Source organism: Phodopus roborovskii, unplaced genomic scaffold (genome assembly GCF_943737965.1).
Source record: "Phodopus roborovskii unplaced genomic scaffold, PHOROB, whole genome shotgun sequence".
In the NCBI taxonomy this organism is placed as follows: domain Eukaryota; kingdom Metazoa; phylum Chordata; class Mammalia; order Rodentia; family Cricetidae; genus Phodopus; species Phodopus roborovskii.
The window spans coordinates 48,017-67,159 of NW_026125168.1; the positions used below are offsets into that span (position 1 = coordinate 48,017).

The 19,143-nt window shown below is 35.3% G+C and overlaps 1 pseudogene; it reads right to left on the reverse strand.

Annotated features, from left to right (window-relative positions):
- Positions 1–2,499: 2,499 nt before the first annotated feature.
- Positions 2,500–19,143, reverse strand: part of LOC127226414 (12S rRNA N4-methylcytidine methyltransferase-like) — a 28,229-nt pseudogene continuing 11,585 nt past the window's right edge.

Here is a 19,143-nt window from a genome sequence, read left to right on the forward strand (position 1 = left end):
TTCAAGGATCAGAAGTATCTCATGCCCTTGTTTGATTTTTAGCTTTCTATATAATCATTTGAGTAATCAGAAACACAACAGGGAACCTGTTACGAGTAAATCATTTTTTAAGCAATTAAGGCAACATATTGCATAAGGGGATGCACTGTCACCAAAGAAACAACCTCTTTTTCATACATCAAAATAATACTTATTTTTTCATTTTGTCTAATAGCTTGAATGGATTTTGAGATAAAAAGTGGCCAAAATGTTTTTGAAGAACTTTGTGATAGGTATTATGAACTAGGTCTACTTTTATCTAGCACAAATCATTCTATTACATCTTTAATTTTTAAAGCTTTTAGTGTAGTAAGACTTTAAAAACATAATTTATATTTACAGATTCTCTTTAAATTGTCAGAGCACCTTGTGTTACTAAACATTAACTGAAAATAGCATCTATGCACAAATAAAATTGGATAAAAATATGAAGTTGAGAAATATAGAACGATTTTGATACCTCTCTTGAGGTATTTGTAGACTTTGCAAACAATTCTCCATCTGATATTAAACACATGGTATTGAAGTTCTGAGAAAAGTGCATCTCAGAGTTAGGATTTCTGCCACCAATTTATATTTACCAAACACTCACAAATCTCTCTTACTTGAATATTATCTTGTTCAACTGAAGACTGCTGAATAGATAAAATATCTACTAAAATATTGCAGCAATCATACAAATGAGTTAAAATATAGACTTACAAATGACATAGTTTTATAATTTCATTTCATATTTATTTACCCAGAGTTTTTACCATCTAAATTAATAACACCTCATTTGGCATAATACATTAATATGAATATGGAAGCAGAGAGTATAAAATGTTCTTGCTTGGCAGTGGTGGCCCATGCCTTTAATCCCAGCACTCGGGAGGCAGAGGCAGGTGGAACTTTGTGAGTTTGAGACCAGCCTGGTCTACAAGAGCTAGTTCCACATCATGCTCCAAAGCTATACAGAGAAACACTGTCTTGAGAAACCAAAACCCAAAAGAAAAACAAACAAGCAAAAAATAAAAGAATACTTAGAATTGTTCTTTTTTATTGAAAAACATTTTTAATTTATTTAAATTAAAAACAATCTTATTTTACATACTAATCCAAGTTCCCTCTCCCTCCCATCCTCCCATGGCCCCACCAACCCACCATCTCACCCCCCCCATCCGCTCCCCAGGGAGGGTGAGGCCTGCCATGGGGGATCATCAAAGTCTATCACATCATTTGGAACAGGGCATAAGCCCTCCTCCATTTATCTAGGCTGAAAGAGTATCCCTCTGTAGGGGATGCGCCCCCATAGTCCATTCCTGCAATAGGGATAAATACTGGTTCCAGAGGCCTCATAGACTGCCCATGCCTATCAACTGACACCCATGCTCAGGGGGCCTGGTTCTGTCCTATGCTGCTCTCCCCACTGTCAGACTGGTGTCTGTGAGCTCCTACTTGCTCAGGTCAGTTGTTTCTGTGGGCTTCCCCAGAATGGTCTTGACTCATCATTCCTCCCTCTCTTCTGCTCAGTGCTTACCTGTGAATCTCTGCTTCTGCTTCCATCAGCTACTGGGTAAAGGCTCTAGGATGGCATTTAAGGTAGCCTTCTTCTCATTGTCACATGAAACCTTCTCTAAAATCTACCACATACCCACCAACAAAGCAATAATGCCCTGTATCTTATTGGATCACCATGCTATAAAGTTAGATTTCAACAACACAAATTGAAGAAAGCTTTCAAACTCATGGAATTAAACAATGCTCAATTACATCACTCCTGGGACAAGGAAGAAATAAACAAACAAATTAAAGACTTCCTAGAATTCAGTGAAAACGAAGGCACGACATACCCAAACTTATGGGACATATTTAAAGCAGTGCTAAGAGATAGCACTAAATGTCCACATGAAGAAACTGAAGAATAGTAACACTAGAGACTTAACAGCACACATGAAACCTCTAGATGAAAAAGAAGCAAACTCACCCAAGAGGTGTAGAAGCCAGAAAATAATCAAATTGAAGACTGACATCAATAAAGTAGAAAACAAAGAAAACAGTACAAAGAATCAATGAAACAAAGAGTTGGTTCTTCTTGAAAATCAATGAGACAGACAAACCTTTATTCCAACCAACCAAAAGGCAGAGAGAAAACATGCAAATCAACCAAATCAGAAATGAAAAAGGGGATAGAATTGTTCTTGAAAGCATACATGATAGTAATTGTTTATTCTTTCAAAAAAAAATAATCAGAGTTTTAAAAACCGTTGGAAATATATAACATTCTGCAGAGACTAAAGAATGTATGTTTTTCAAACATTTGCAATGTTTAAAGTGAGGTGACAAATACATTACTTACAAAAAACTTAATTGGTATACTTTAGTCACTTATAAACTAGTGACTATAATATAAAAACACAAACAAAATAGCCACAAAAATTTATGCAGTGATTCAATATTTTTTTATTTAAAAGTTTAAAATTCATTTTACATACCAACCACAGTTCTCCCTCTCCTCTTCCTGCTCCTTCCACTTCACCACCAACACACCTCCCATCCACTCCTCAGAAAGAGTAAGGCCTCCCACAGGGAGTCAACAAAGCCTGGCAATTTAAGTTGAGGCAGGACCAAGCCTCCCCACTGCATCAATACTGAGCAAGGCATTCCACCATAGGAAATGAACTCCAGAAAGCCAGTTCAAGCACTAGGGGATAGATCCTGGTCCCACTGCCAGGGGCTTCACAAACAGATTAAGCCACCCAACTGTCATGCACATTCAAATGGTCTCCTTCAGCCCATGCAGGCTCCCCGAGCTGTTTGTCTAGAGTCCCTGGGTTCTCAGAAGCTCCTGTCAGCTGTCTCTGTGGTTTTCCACTTTTTTCATTAAAGAAATGACTGAATTTTATAATTCAAATACAACGCAGAGATCAACAAGTTCCCATTTTGAGACTCTGTGATCTCTGAGTGGAAGTTTTTATGCCATGTCAAAGCTTCCTACATTATCTTTAGAGAAAAAAATACTTATCACTCATTTCCAGGCTGCCCCATACTTTACGTTGCATTAAAGTGTTCAGAAACACTTCTATATTAGAAAACAAAAACAGAAGTACAGGAGGAAAATTTAAGGATCGAATAATAAGAGCCTCATAATTTGATAGCTGCCCTTAGCTTGGCTGAGCGCCCTCTGGGGTTTTCTTGGATATCCTGATCTTCCGGAGTGAGCACCTTCTTGTGAATGAGATCCCACATCAGAGGAGCTCTTACAGGGCTGCTCCTTTCACTCTCAATACTCCCACGACTTGAATTCAGCTGTGAAGTTTGCTTCACTTTCTGTCTAATGCTCAGGTTAAATCTTTCTGTCATGCTTATCCCAAGCAAAAATCGTTTCACAATGCGATCTTCTAAAGAATGAAAGGAGAGGGCAACAAGGCGGCCACCACTTTTCAGAAATTTCTGTGCTGTTTTCAGTCCTGTGTAGAGCTCATTCAGCTCATTGTTCACAAAGATGCGAAGCGCTTGGAAAGTCTTGGTAGCGATGTGGGTAGACCTTTGCAGCAAGTCCTTTCTTGCATAGACAGCAGAGGGAGGAAAGGCACCTAGAGAGGTTTTATAAGAATAAGGAAAGAAGACAGGCAACATTAACTTTTGCTAAGTAAACGTTCTAGGGTGTGCACTATTTACCCTTTTTAAATAACTAGCCCTCCATGGGGAGTAGATGGGTAATGGGTTGTGGGGGGCAGTTGGAGGAATGGGAGGATGGGAGGGAGAGGGAACTGGGATTGATATGTAAAATAATAAAAAAAAAAACCCTAAAAGCTAAAATTTCTGAGAAATTGTAACATTTCATAATTCCCTCTCATTTTAATTTTTCTTTATGGTTTAAGTTATATAACTATTTTGTAACTCAACAGCAATTGTAATCAAACAAAGAAAGAGAGGTAGAAGAACATTTTGAAGGTAGTAATATATAATTTCACAACATTACAAAAACCATTAACTTATAGTAATAAGAAAATGTAGTCTGCTACAAATAAAATAAAGACAACCACATTTTGGTGCATCATAATTGAACTGCTACAAGCTAAAGACAGTAAGAAAAGTAATAAAAGCAACAAAGAAAATACCAGATCCTCAGTGAGTCAATGTACAGAGAATAAGAGACTGGGGAGTGCTCTGCTCTAGATAGGACCTATACTCCTCCCCTCAAGACACAAGGATCTTTCTGGAAGAAGGAGCAGAAAGTTACTAAGAGCTGGTGTTGCTGTTGGTGGTGGTCTTGGTAGTGATGGTGGTGGCAGTGATATGATAGATGACTTCAAGAAAACAGTGACAGCATGTATAAGACCCATGCAAGCTGAGGCCAAACAATATCCAGCACAGAGGCCAAGGGATCATCAAGTCCCACCCCTTGCTGAGGAGCTATTGGCCTGTGATAGCTGTTGGAATAGGAAGAGTTGGTTTTCTTTAAGGACCTGATGTCTAGTAGATTGACCACAAACCAGGGCAGGCCCCACTCCCCAGACTCATTGGGCAATAGAAACTAAACTTCGAGGGGGCAAAGGAGAAGAATGTTCAGTATTTGGTGGGAAAGGATGGGAAGGCAGAGGGGGTGGGTTGTTATGAAATTCTCTAGGAATAAAAATACTGTTTAAAATAATCACATCATGAATGATAAAAGAAAAAGTGTGGTAAGTTGGGAGTCTTTCAAAATTCAAAACTTTTGCTTCAAAAGGCACTAAGAATCCACAGGAAGGAAAACCAATCAAATCACAAGTATAATGAGACTTGAATCTGATCACAAAAGAAGCAAACTGCAGAATGATATAGATACTTTATTCATAATACTCTGCAACATGTGTATAAGACCAAACTTGCTATGTACAGCTCATTGGGTTGAGCAAAAATAATAAATTATATATGAGATTTGATCAACAAATATGATGTTAATAAATCTTAGAAATGTCAATAAATTTATTTGAGAATTTTACCTTTAAGAACAGGCTGTTAGTGAATATTCAAGAGTTTATATTTTTATTCTATATTTCTTACAAATGAACAATTGAGAGAATGGGTGGATTCCTAGTATTTGAATATCTTGGATATGCTTCTTGGAGAAAAGTAAATCATACAAGTATATGTATGCTTAGCTCATATTTCATACTGTTTACACAGAATGGGTGCAGCCATTACTGTATATTAATTTTCTTTGTGAACTGCATCATAGGAGAAGTAACATACACAAGCATGAAGAATCTGAGTATCTACATAAACCATCATTATGATGAGCTCACTCTGCACCTTCTAAAACCTACATGCTACCAATTTGTCCTCCAACCTGAAGGTCTCTCAGAAATAAGATGTCACTGTCAAAACAGAAAATGTACGTCAGTTTCACTCTATCTGTTAACTGATTCCTCATGTTTTCAAGAAAAAAAAATAGTTTAGGTCACTAAGAAATGTGTTTCACACAGTTGTAAAGATCTAAACAAAATTCAGTGAGATACTATCTGAGGCTCTTGAGTAAGAGTGAATTCCTAGCTATTTTGGACTTTACAAAATTCAACACCAATGTTCAAAAGAGAAATGCCATGGAAAATACATCTTAAAAACATGAATTTTCATGTAAAATAATAACCAAATATTCATACAGCCAAGTAATTATCAAATATTTCAGGGTGCTTTTAAATGATTTAAATGTTTTCTTACTATTATATTTAAAATTTTGCAGAAATTAAGAACATGGTTATACATAGCAATTGCTTAATTTGATTTTTTATAACACATTTTTCATTTCAAAGATATTCATTTCAGGATATAGTTTTAAACATAGTACATATCCACATATGGCTTTATGTTAACTAAGTTCATAAGATAGAGAAAGGTGGGGAGCATGATGTAGTTTCTGGCTACTGTCAGTGAATGTTTTTGAAAACAATAAAATAATATCTTACAACAAAATACTAAGAATAATCAATTGATATCTGGAGTATCCTCAAAATATGAAAGACATTTCTGCTTCCCAGATAAATGGCACTTTCCTATGGCCTCAGAATAGACGCCGTTTATAATCCTAACAGTCAGCTAGCTGTAAAACTATGAGGATCTTGACCAATTCTTTTAATCTGAGGAAATTTATTTTTACTTCAAAGTAGCAACATAAAGTAAAGTTATATTAATGTTCTATATAACACAATTTAAAGTTTATATAATCTATGTTCACATTAGATATATCCACACTGTGTAGAAACCTGCAGATGTCAAATTAAGACCCCTGTAATCAAACAAGCTTTTCTTCATGGAAGTCCCATTTGACCTTCATAATGCCATGTAGTCAAAGAAAACGAACACAAAACCTTTCAATTATACCTAGGTCTTAAGAATAACATGATATTACTAATCTATTAAGCTTTCATTCAGGGGCTTTGTGATTATTGTTTATGGAATTCTGATGTGGACTATATTTAATAGATTTCCTAGAGAGGATTTTTATGTATGGTCCAGTGACTTTCCTGTCTTATCCTCAGAGAACAGGAGATGGGCTTTTTGAAGCATCTCGGTGTTGCTCAGAGTATCTGCACACATCCTTCTCTGTTTTGGATAAAGTAATTTCCAAGGCTTCTCTTCATTAGTATTAGTGCTTTGTTTCTGTAGCATACAGGAAGGAAGAAAGGTAGGTAATTCATATTGCATAAAATAAAACTAAAAGAAAATAAAAGGGGGATTGGAAAAATGGCTCAGTCAATGAAGTGCTTGCTGTGCAAGTATGAGATCTTGGTTCAGACACGGAGTGTTCAGTAAAAGCCTGGCAAGGTGGTGCATGTCTACTGGCCCAGCAATTTGGGGCTAGACACAGTTGGATACCAGGGCCTCACTGAGAGATCCTGTCTCAAAAATCAAGAACAGCAACTGAGGAAGAAACCTAACATAGATCTCTAGAGTCTACATATAAATACACACACACACATACACACACACACGAAGAATATAATGTAACCATAAGAGAACAGAGTTCAAGGCAGTACTAACAAAGCACCAATTAGCAATAATACCAATAAATAAAAAAGAAGAAAGGAAAGGAAAAAGCCCACCCAACATGAAGGATTAAACAAGGCTTTTTTTCTTTTTTCCTTTTCTTTTTTTAATTAAGCCAAGAGTAAACATTCTGTCATCTTGAAAGACTCCAAGTGGGTTTCCTTGTTGCAGTCATTGGTCCTAGTGCTAGGACAGTTCTCAGGGGTATCAAAGGTTAGGGAGAACCACCTGTTTACAAGCCACTGGGGGAAAAGAGACAAAATCACACCAGATTTGGTGCCTTCTTAGATGCTGGGGTCTGGATTAGGCCATAAGGGAGAAAATATCAGTGAAAGTGAGACATGGGCCCTGCCTTTAAGGAGCTCAGTTTTGCAACCCTTCACCTCTCCCTAATCTCCCACGGGCTTTTATCAGAAATAGAATTTGTCTGCTTTTCCACTTCCTGAGTTTAATCACGGTATACCTAATTCACTCAATTATGGAATAGAGTAGTTAAGACAGAAAATATGGTCTTAACCACAATTTGAGCGCTTTGGTTTTATAAATGGAGAAAATTCTCATTTTTGTGTTTTATAATCCATTAACAGACTTGGCTGACATAGAAAAATGCATATGTGGGAAAAGGTGGGCTTAACCCAGGCAGAACTCATTACAGTAAACTCTTCACAATTGCCCCCTTATTTACCCAACTCATCAATTTGTCTCTGGTGTTCTTCTTGACAGCAGGGGCTGTTTACTATTTCCTCCTAAGCCCCTAGAGCTTGAGAGATAAACTTGTAATTCTTAACTTGTGGTACATTATGAGTTACCTATAGTATTTTTGACAAAATAGAGATGATGAAGTTTACTCCAGACCTAATGAGTCAGCTAAAGGGCTTTATTACCTGGGTGGCACTACTTTAAAAGAGCCTCATTTCTTTTTGGTCAAGGGACAAAGCTACTTTTTTTTTTTTTTTTTTTTTTTTTAAATCTTAATTCTCTTTTTAATCGTGATTTTCCTCTCCCTCACTACTCCCAGATTGCCTGTACTCACTCCCATACTCACTCAGCTTCATGTTCTCTCTTTCTCTCAAAACCAACCAAACAAAAAATTATAAAAACGAAAATCAAAATAAACAGTAAGACAAAAATTTCTCAAATGAAACAAAGAGTCTACAAGAAGAGATGGAGTTCATTTTATGTTGGTCAGCTATTCACGAGCTTGGGCCTACTCTGGAATGTGGTTAATAAACCCACTGACATTCCATTAGAGAAAACTGATCTCTTTGCCAGTGGGTATCAATAGCAAATGTCTTATTGTGGACTCTGTGTTCAATTCTCCATCTCATCGCTGGGACCCCATCTGGTTTGAGCCTTTGTAGGTCCTATTTGTGTTTCCACAGTGCCTGTGAGTTCATGCCAGACAATGTCAGCCATGTAGCCAAGTGTTTATTCAATAAATGTATATTGACTAGATAATGAATACATAATGAATGTGAAGAAAGAAAGGAAGAAAGAAAGAAAGAATAAAATTCCAGGACTACTAGTGCAGAGGGTTTTCTTTATAGCATTCAGTGAATTATAAAGAACATGACTTTCATATGAATGAGTGACCAAATGAAAAGCAAAACACTTTCCATCACAAAAAACATGATAAATATTAAAAACAAAATCATGATAGAGGTCCAGACCACTGTGTCAAATGTGATTGTGGGTAGTAAATTATGATGTTAATGGGGCAATTGAGCCCTCAAATTTACTAGCAATTTCATTGCCTCTACACCCATGATTGCATGGATTTAATTATATCAGATAATGACTGGGCTTGTCCTTAAGTCATCAAGCATTTGCACATGCAATGGAGCACCTGCAGATACTTTTCTCTTCAGGAAATGCACACTTGCAAACCCTTATATATGATACATTATCAACAGGCAAGTTGAATATAATGTTTACATATTTCTTTTGCAAAATAAAAATAAAATTAAGAATTTACATTTAGAAGTCATTAGGATCTCAAGAAATTTAAACTGCATAAACATACCCACTGTTTATAATGAAAAAGGTAAAGGAAATGCTGTTGTTCATGAAATAAACTGTTAATATTGTTACTTTAAGAATTCTTCCTAAGAGTCAATTAAAAAGCACACTTCCTTGTGTCTTGATACATATATATTCACACCTATATGAACTAATGCTCATAAGCATACATAAGATAATGAGATGCAAAATAATCACATGCTTTGTTTACTTACATTACTTTGAAAAATAATTTCAGTTGTATAGATTTTCTATCATTCATTTTGTTCATTCACTTATCAAGTATTGATAAGCACATACCAGATAGCTCGAAATACAATTGTTAATAAGATAAAGGTGGTTTTATTCAAGTGAAATTCATATTGCTACCATAACAGGAACATGTAAATAAAAATTCTTGTTATCACAAAGGGCCTGTAATAAATATGTATACTGCACACTTTAGGTTTCTATATAACACAAAATTTCTACAAAGTGTAATGGCAGTCAGAATCTGGCAAAGTGTTTAGTCATGTATGAGAACCTTGTATGTCCACAGAATTGGAATTGTTTAGGTCAAAGGATATTCTTGCCCATTTAAATTTGGATCAATACTTCTAAATTTACCCTCTAAGTAGATTGCACCAATTTACTTCCATCAATAGTATATTATAGAGTCAATCTCCTCACATCCTTGCCAGAATGAGGAATGACCAGTATTCAGCCCTGACTAGTCTAATAGTAGGCAAATGATAGTGTGCTGTTGTTTTAATTTGCATTCTTTGGCAATTAGTAGGTTTGGGCATCTTTTCAAATCTAATAGCCATTTGATTCCGGCTGTAAATTGCTTGAATAAATCTTATGCTCATGTTCTTAATGTGATATTGCTTTTTTCCTCTATTGATTTGGAAGGGTTGTTTATAAAATAATAATATTAACCCCTGTTCTTTCACATATAAATCATTTTATTAGACCATGATCTCAATTTTGTAGATTTTTCTGCTATACAGAAATTGAGGTTTTTGTGGTGTGTGGACTGAACCCCAATCCAGAAAATTCTGTGCGTGGTGAATTGTGTGTGTGAGCTGGATCACGGATGGGTGGTGGTATTTGTGTATGTGCATGCGCATGAGGAAGCTAAAAGAGAAAGGAGATGTCTTCCCCTTTAGTTCTCACTCTTACATTTCTCAAGACAATGTCTCAGAACCAGAAGCCCACTTCTGAGCCATGCTAGCTTGCCAGGCAAAATCCACAGTCTGCTGTCTCCACTCCACAATAATGGGGGCCTAACCAGCCTGCCTTTTTATGTGGTTGCTGGGATTCAGATTCAAGTTCTTAAGCTTGTAGAGCAAGCACTCTCATCCACTAAGTCTTCTCCTCTTTACCACCCCTACCCTGCTTACCCCCATTTATTAATTAATTTACTTAGGTCAATTCATAACGAGGAAAGCTTACTCCTCTCCAACATTATCAGCTTTACTTTTGATATACTCTGGTTTTGTTTATATGATTAACTATTTGGTTCACATGAAAATAACTTTCATTGTAGTATGAGGTTTAGCCCACTCCTATCTTGTAAATGCTACATTTCCCCTATTGATTTATATTATCAGAATGATGATATACTGCATTTCAAGATAGAGATGAAAGTGCTCCAACATTCTCAATGGTCTTACATTAATGCATTTCTCTATTTTTCTATCAATACAAAACTATTTTAAATAATGACAATTGCTTCCTTATGCTAGGTTTTCTCACTTGGGAAACCTCCTGGTAACCATACCAGCCCATAATTAACCTTCTTTTCAAAGTTTGTGTGGATATTCTTGCATTTATCACTCCAAATTAAATAATTAATGAAGCATATAAAATAGCACTCGTATAATTAGAATTGCAGTAACTTTCTAGGTTAATTTGAATAATAATTAACATTCCGTTAATATTAAACTAATCCATTGAAAGAACTTAGCATTTCTGTTAATATTTTACATGTTGTCAATGTAATTTAATAGCTGTTGTCATCTAAGTCATGGTGAAGCATCTACAAGTTCACCATTTACACAAACACATCTTACTAAGGAAAAGCATATGAATAGTTACACTCATATTAAGACAGCATTGGGTAAAAGAGATGGTCTTGACCTCACAAAAGCCTTTCTCTTTAATGCTGTGGGTGTGAGGTAAGATGTCACATTTATAACTCTGGATCATGGGATTATTGTGAATATGAAATTTAAAGCATTCAAGGAGTATTTACTTTACATTTAGGAAAAAAATGTTCCTGATAGATACCATTCACACATTTACTTCTCTTATCCTTGGATATAAAACAGCGTGGGTAGGGAAGAGGCATATAAAACATTAGGGATTTGCCAAACACTTTTTCTAGATAAATAGAGTAAGTCAGTATCCAAAAGAAAGTACAAAATGTTTCTAAAGCACAAATTAATAGTACATCCCAAAATTTACAAAGTAGTGCTTATATATTAAAAGTATAAGGATTTAGAATTCTTACTCTTTTTTTTTTCATGTAATGTTGACTAGTTAATACCTGGTGCTATGAATATGCACTTGGGCTTCATTAATATAAATCATCCAGATTATGTTTCAACCATCTGGCCAGAAGATTATTTTCTATGATAAAACTTCTAGATTTCTCTTGCAATATAAATTACAACTTGTATTCTGTCATTTTAAGAGTACTTTTTATTTTGATTTTATTATATATTTTTTTTCAGTTTCTGTAGCTTTCATAGGATATATTTCTATACAGGTATTTTCTTTCTTAAGCATAGTTCCACAACAATAAAATATATTGTGAGTCATTTTAATCCACTCCTTTGTTTTCACAGTCTTGCTCTGCTGGTCCATTTATTTAGTCTGACTATTAACTGAAGTGCATTTAAAGTTACCAGTGGAAAACTCTAGACTAAAACAATTATAGCCCAGAATGTCACAAAAATATTCTGCAAAACCCCAAACCCAACAAATGAATATGCTTAACAATACACACCATTCATCCATGTAGCCAGTATTTAAGATCTTTAGTGGGATATTGAGTATTAAAAGTATGTCATTGTTGACCTTCAAAAAATTCATACCCTTTAATAACAATATTTAATTTAATAAGCCGATGTTATGATGACTGCTATCAAAGACATGATGCATACTAACAGGAGCAAAAGGAGAAGGAAGATTCCTGGTTTTCTACCATACATTTTCCATACTGATGTCTCCAGGTAAGTGGTCTAGTGAAATGTAACACCCTCAGATCCCAACTAGACAACAAAATGTTTCTGTCATATAAGTACAGAAAATGCAGGATACCACACTCTCTGCAAAGCTACAATGTCCATGGCAAAGTCCTAAATATGACTTTTTAAAGTTCTTTACTCAGTGTTTCTCAAGGTTTGATGTGGTGTATCTGTGTCACACATATATGAAAGTGTGTGTGTGTGTGTGTGTTTGTGTGTATGTGCACATACAAGTATGTGTACACTAAGTGGAGGAGCTGACATTAAAAGTATCTTTCTCAATATCTTTTCACCCTAAATATTAAGGCAGCGCCTCTTGATGAACATGCAGCTCACCAATCCAGGATAGTCCAGCTAGCCATCTTGACCCAGATTCTGTCACTGTCTCCAGGTTGCACATGTCTGGCTTTTATGTGGATGCTAGGGATCTATACTCCAGCCCTTTGTTTGCAGGGCAAACACTTAATCCACCTTGCCATCACTCCAGCTGCTTTTATTTTCAAAAACTAATTACTCCATATAATATATTTAACATGAAATACACTTGGGAAACGCTGAAAGCAGACTTTCTGTTAATCATGTTTATGTACTTTAATTATATCAATGAATAGTACCCAAATTATAAGGGGTAAGAAGCAGATTCTTATATTCAATTAAAGCTAAACAACAAAACAAAACAAAACAAAACAAAAACAACAACAAAACCAAGGGTCAAATATTGCCTCCAAAATTTATAGGTATTGTATGTGGATAAAATGCATGAACTTTAAATATTACTAATCTATCTTTTTTGGTAATATATAGTGTATCTAAATACTCTAAAAGAAAATATTAAGATTTCTGAGCAGTTTATTGGACATGTAGGGAAGTTCAGATCAGTGCTATTTGTTGTTGTTAAACTTCACCATAAGTTTTAAGATGTTATATTCAGCAAATCTCCCTCGTCTCATTTTTCGTGATTAGGAGGAAAGGAAGCTAAAATGATAGCACCGGGTTCAGAGTGATTGACATAGACCTGATTCCATGTCAGGTGTTTTATGCAACAATCTCATTTTCTGGGGTGGAGGGAAAGTATAGAGTCTTTACTCTAAACCTGAATAGCTTGTTACTGAGAGATGTTTTAATGGATGTCAAATCTCTTTGAATCAAGTTGCAAGAGTTTGGCTTTCTGTCTGCATGTCCCTGGGGGAGATGTGCATTGTCAACCCTAAACACTATGCATCTGGTGAAAGCAGCAACCTCCCTGGTCTCATAACCTGGGAATGGAAATGAATACCTTTGGCTTTTGTCCTTTTCATTCTATTTAAAATAAGTTATTGTTAGCTCATGTTATTAGACTGTGCATTTGTCTCCCCCTTTCATCCACTTCCTTGATAGTGGAGTTATAAAAGCAACAGTTGTGACTGGTGCCATTATCTAGACTTTTGGCTAGGTGCAGATTACAAGTATTTGATTAAGAATCAAAATTTACCCAGGTTTTAAAAAGGATTGCTAAAATAAATATGCTCCAGCCAAGCAAAAATAGGGAGAAGTAAACTTATATACAAAGAGAAATAAAGTTTTTTTCTTTCTTTTCTTTTTTTTTTTTTTTTTTTTTTTTTTTTTTTTTCTGGCAAAATCTTGAGGAATTAAGCCCAGCTCCTTTTATTTTCTTTAAAGCTTCTTTAGAAATTTTGACAGAGAAAATATTTTCCAAAAATTTGTTGTTACACACTTATCTTAAACACATGACTTATAACAGTAAGAGGGTGGCATGCCTGGCTTTCTTCACCAGCCCTTGCAACACCCTTTCCTTTGACTAGCATGCCTTGCCTCTCTTCTTGAAGTTTCCACCTACTTACCCTTAATACTCACCTGACCTTTCTTTTTTCCCACCACATATTTCAACTTGGTACTCTGCAGTATACACTTCAGCTCATACTAGGCTGTAAAAAGCCTAACTTGTATTTCCCAATCCTAGGTACACAGGAAAAGCCACTGAATAAAAGACATCTTACCATTCTGAGTCAGAGATAGTGATGTATAGGAAATGGTACTATAAAACTCACCTCTTCCTAAGGCTGTCCATGTGTGCAAGATTATTTGGAGATGCCCATCCCCCATCTCTATCACATTCTCAAATGATCCCAGAACTCCACAGAAAGTGAATTTCTGGTGAATGCAAAGTGTGTTAGCTTTAGCTCAGCTTTCAGTTCCTAATTTACTACTTTCAATCATGCCATCCAAAAAGAATTCAGCATTCCTTTACTCCTTAATACCATCACTGCATGGGTTGCAAACTTCTCTCACGTTACCAAAGAAGATGGAAACTGTTCATAAACTTTTTTTTCTGATTTACAAAGTTGTGCTTAGTAACAACAGTCTAGGTTATTCATAATAATGGAACTCAATTTGTACATGAAAACAGTCTGAATTCAGTAATAAAAAACACCATCTTTTCACTAGATAAATGATTTCAAGTCCCATACAGAAATTAACATTTTTAGTTTTAAGATACCCTAGTACTACTCACACTTTTTAAAATTGAATGCATTTATATGCTCTAATGTATTGAGATTTTTAAGCTTGTGGATGAAATTAGCAACGTGCTGGGGCTGTCAACACGATGCATTGCAATCCTCCTGAGTCGTAGGGTTTAAAAATTAATTGAGCTCTTGCACCTGTTTGCCGGCATTCATCTGTTGAGTTTCCATCACATTTAATAAGCCTCTGTGACGCAACTCGTGTCCTTTTGCCTGGGCTCCTTTAATACAGTGTTCAATTTTCACCAGTATGAAATTCAAGTAATATTACAAATTTCAAACTGTTAATTAAAATCTGTGAAACAGAATGATTCTGGGTAAAATTGGCTTTACTCCGTGAGGTTCTTTTGAAATTTCTTCAAAGTCTCATCTAATCTCCAATTTCTACCTGGTTAATTCTGATAACAATATGATCTCACTATGGACAGCTGAGGTCTGAAAATGGGAAATACACAGGTCTTATGGGTTGTTGTAAATTATTTATAAAGGTAATTTTAGATGTACTTAGTATTTTCTCAATACATAGTATTACATATCATTATCATCATCATCATTATTAACTTAGTGCTTGGCCTGGGTCAGCTGACACTGCAACATCTCTCCTTCCTACTTTGTACTACTGATTAAGACTAGGTAAACATTAGTCAATATGTGTGCATACATCTGCATAAGAGTATGCCTTGTGTGCAGGTGCCTATGGAGGCCAGAAGAGTGTGCTGGATCACCTGGAGCTGGAGTTACAGTTGTGTTCTTTTCCATGTGGGTGCTGGGAACTGAACTTGGGTCTTCTGCAAGTGCACCCAGATGTCTCTCCAGCCCCAAACTCTAGTTTCTTTTTAAGAAGTAAAATTTTAAGTTTTCTTCCTACCTGTTGTGCCCCAGATTTCATTCTCATCAAAATTGGACTTCTTGTACAGGAAATCTAAGTTCACTCATGAAATGTTATCAGATAACTCAGTTTCAAAAATATTACATTAACAAATATAGTATGTAATAGTTTTAACTCAACAAATTTCAAATCACAGAATAACAATGTATAATCAAAGATATGAGCAACAAGAGCAACAACATCCATGACATGTTAGCATAATGTCAAAATTTAACTGTGGATTTGTCAATACAATTTTTTAATCTTCATGGTAATGAAACAACTGAGTACTTTATTTCTTGTTCAATGTTAGTTTAAAGAACACTTTTTTGTTAAAGACAGAGGAAGCACACAAGAATATAGTCATAAAAATTCCTTCACTAACTGCTTAGAAAAAATATGTTCATTAAAGTTTGAATGGCAATCATTGTTTTTTATTAAATGTTTTATTAATTTCTGAAAATCTCTTTTTGCCTTAAAACACTGCTAATAAAAGATGATTTCAGAAATAGGTAAGGGCATGTGCCATTAATGTAAATCATTTTATTTTCTAACTTCATCCTATTAAGCACTGTATTACTATAGCAACTCTTCTTGTTACTTAAAGTATCTATTGACATTTCAGCAGTAAATGTATTTCTGCGGAAAGAGATGCTTTACATGTCCCAATGCAGAAAAAGATGATTAGTTTTCTTTTTCCTAAAAGTCATGTCATCCCTACGGGAAGAGAGGTTGAAATGAAGTGATCAGCCTATCACAGATCATACTTCTTGGCAAAGTACAGGTTTATAAAAGGAGTATGCACAGGAGTATGTGCAGTGTATTAATTTGCTCTCTGCCTTACCCTGGATTTGGATAGAAAGGGGAAGAAATATGTGTAAGTGCACCTGGACCTTACCTCTCACAGAAAATATTCTTAGATACCATCTCACTCGTACAGGTCATCCTCAAAAACAGGTAACTTGGTTCAGAGAAGATTAATCACTCACTCAGGATCACAGAGCAAATACAGACAAGGGATAGAGTTGAGGATTTGTGTGTGTGTATGCATGCGTGCATGGTGTGTCTGTATAAATGTGTATGGAGACTCAAGACTTAGGTGTCATCAACCCTGTTTTTTGTTTGTTTGTTTTTTGTTGTTGTTTTTCTTTGTTTTGTTTGTTTTTCTTGTTTGGTTGGTTTGGTTTTGAAACACCAGCCTGAAGCTCATCAACTAGGCTAGATAGATGAGCCAGAGAATCACCAGGATCTGCCTATTTCCACCTGTAAATTCAGCACACTTGCCGCCATCCCAGCATTTTCAGGGGAACTAGGGTTCAGTCAGGTCCTTAGCTTGTGTGGCACTGGGTTCTGACTGAGCTATCTCCACAGCCTGGTTGAAGGTTTTTGTTCATGTCCTCTGTGCCTTTTACCTTTCCTTAAGCTTCTTGATCCCTTTGACGATCTGTCTCCTTACAACTGATTCCCAGTTAACACCTAGGCATTTAAAATTTGCCCCTGAATTTTCATTTTATTTAGCTATATAAATGTACACACGATTTCATCGATTTATTTGTCTAACAAGCACACATTAAGCCCTGGCCTTGCATCTAGTTTATGAGTCAGAACAAAGGTTACATAAAATTCAAGTCAGGAAATAAGCATATACATTTAATCAACATGAATCACAAATACAAGTGAACGCTCACTGCCTTCATTATTCCTATTCAAATAGTATCATGAGTCACCTACCAACTTTTGACTGTGGATTGAAAAACTAACTTGTGAACATAAAGTTCTTTAGGTGTATTTTGAATCTGGCAAAAGCTTTTAGACTATAAATGGATACTTATATTGGCTTAAGCAAAATATAATTAGTATGATTATGTCTGCCTAACAAAAATAATGCCAACTATCATCATAGCTGTTATTCATTTCTATTTCAAGATAAGAAAGATGAAGTCCAGAGCTGTGTTAATTTATTTGTGAAGCCAGCTGGAAGACTAGGTCTTGAACTAAGTGGTCCCTTCCACAAGATTTAGCATTTAATTGGGGATCACTTGCTGTGGCCAAAGAAGAGAAGAGACACTAGAATCTGGAATGCCCTAGCACAAAATGATGACAACCAGCTGCTTGAAAATTCTTGGATTTAAGCCAGATGGTGTTGGCGTACACCTTTAATCCCACCCAGCATTTGGGAGGCAGAGGCAGGGGGATATCTGTGAGTTCGAGACCAGTCTGGTCTACAAAAGATAGTTGCAAGACAGCCTCCAAAAACTACACAGAGAAACCCTGTCTCCAAAAAAAAAAAAAAAAATCTCTCAAATAGAAGCAGACCAACAATTTACCTGCTTTTTAAGACTAAGTAAAATTATATACATTCTGCAAAATTCTAGATATAGTCACTTCTTTCTAAATCAAGTATTTTTCCCAAACAAGAGTAAGTTTATATGTTATTTGTCATTTTAAGAATGAATAAAATGTTCTGTCTGAGAATTATTTTTCTTTCACATTTTATTAAATAAGATAGGAACACAATTTTATCCTAAAAATGAACAAACTAAAACACTGAGAAGCAATGTGACTTTTTAGCTTGCCAGCATATGCTATTTCAATGTTGTCAGTGCATTTACACTCTTATGACTTATAAAATTGGGAATCATTTTATTATTTGATGTTATTTTACAGGCAAGATCCCTGCTTTAATGTGCATCTGTTAATTTCATGCCTTAACATTCAAAAATGTCTTCCAAGGTTCAAATATCATGATATGAAAATGCTATTGTCTCATAGTACTTACAGGCTACTGTACATGTTCAATAAAATAAAATGCGGTACACATATTATGTACAGCTTTTCTTATAAGCACATTTAAAAATGCTAAAAAGGAAAAGTTAATTTGTTAAAAACCATATGTAGCACAGATATATAGCACAGATGTCATTAGGTATTACCATTTCAACATATAATTAAGAAAAAACTATTTTATATTCATAAGTATTAAAAATGTGGAATTTATATTTATGGTAGTATTTTTTATTTTTTGAAATTAAAATGTATTTATATCAATGCCCATTCCCTTTTCCTTCTTAAGCCCCTTGTGCATCTTCTAGTTCTCTCAAATCCATGGTCTCTTTTTCTGTTTATTACATATGTGACATATTAATATATTCTTGTTTTGGAGTAGCTACATATCAAGCGTCATGACCAAATGTAACTACTATTGACAACTATATTGCACAATACAAACGTAGAAGACACCTTAAAAAAAAAATAGATGCACTGTATTTGTACAGTACTACAGAGGCACATGGGCCGACATATTAGCTATTTCAAGTACTCCTAGAGAATAAGTCAGAATTAGTCAGAGGAAATGGACATGAGTGAAGAAGCAGGAAGGCCACAATTTTGGGTACGAGTAAGTCTAAAACCTGCGAGAATGTGACTATATGTCTGAAAGACTGTAAGAAAT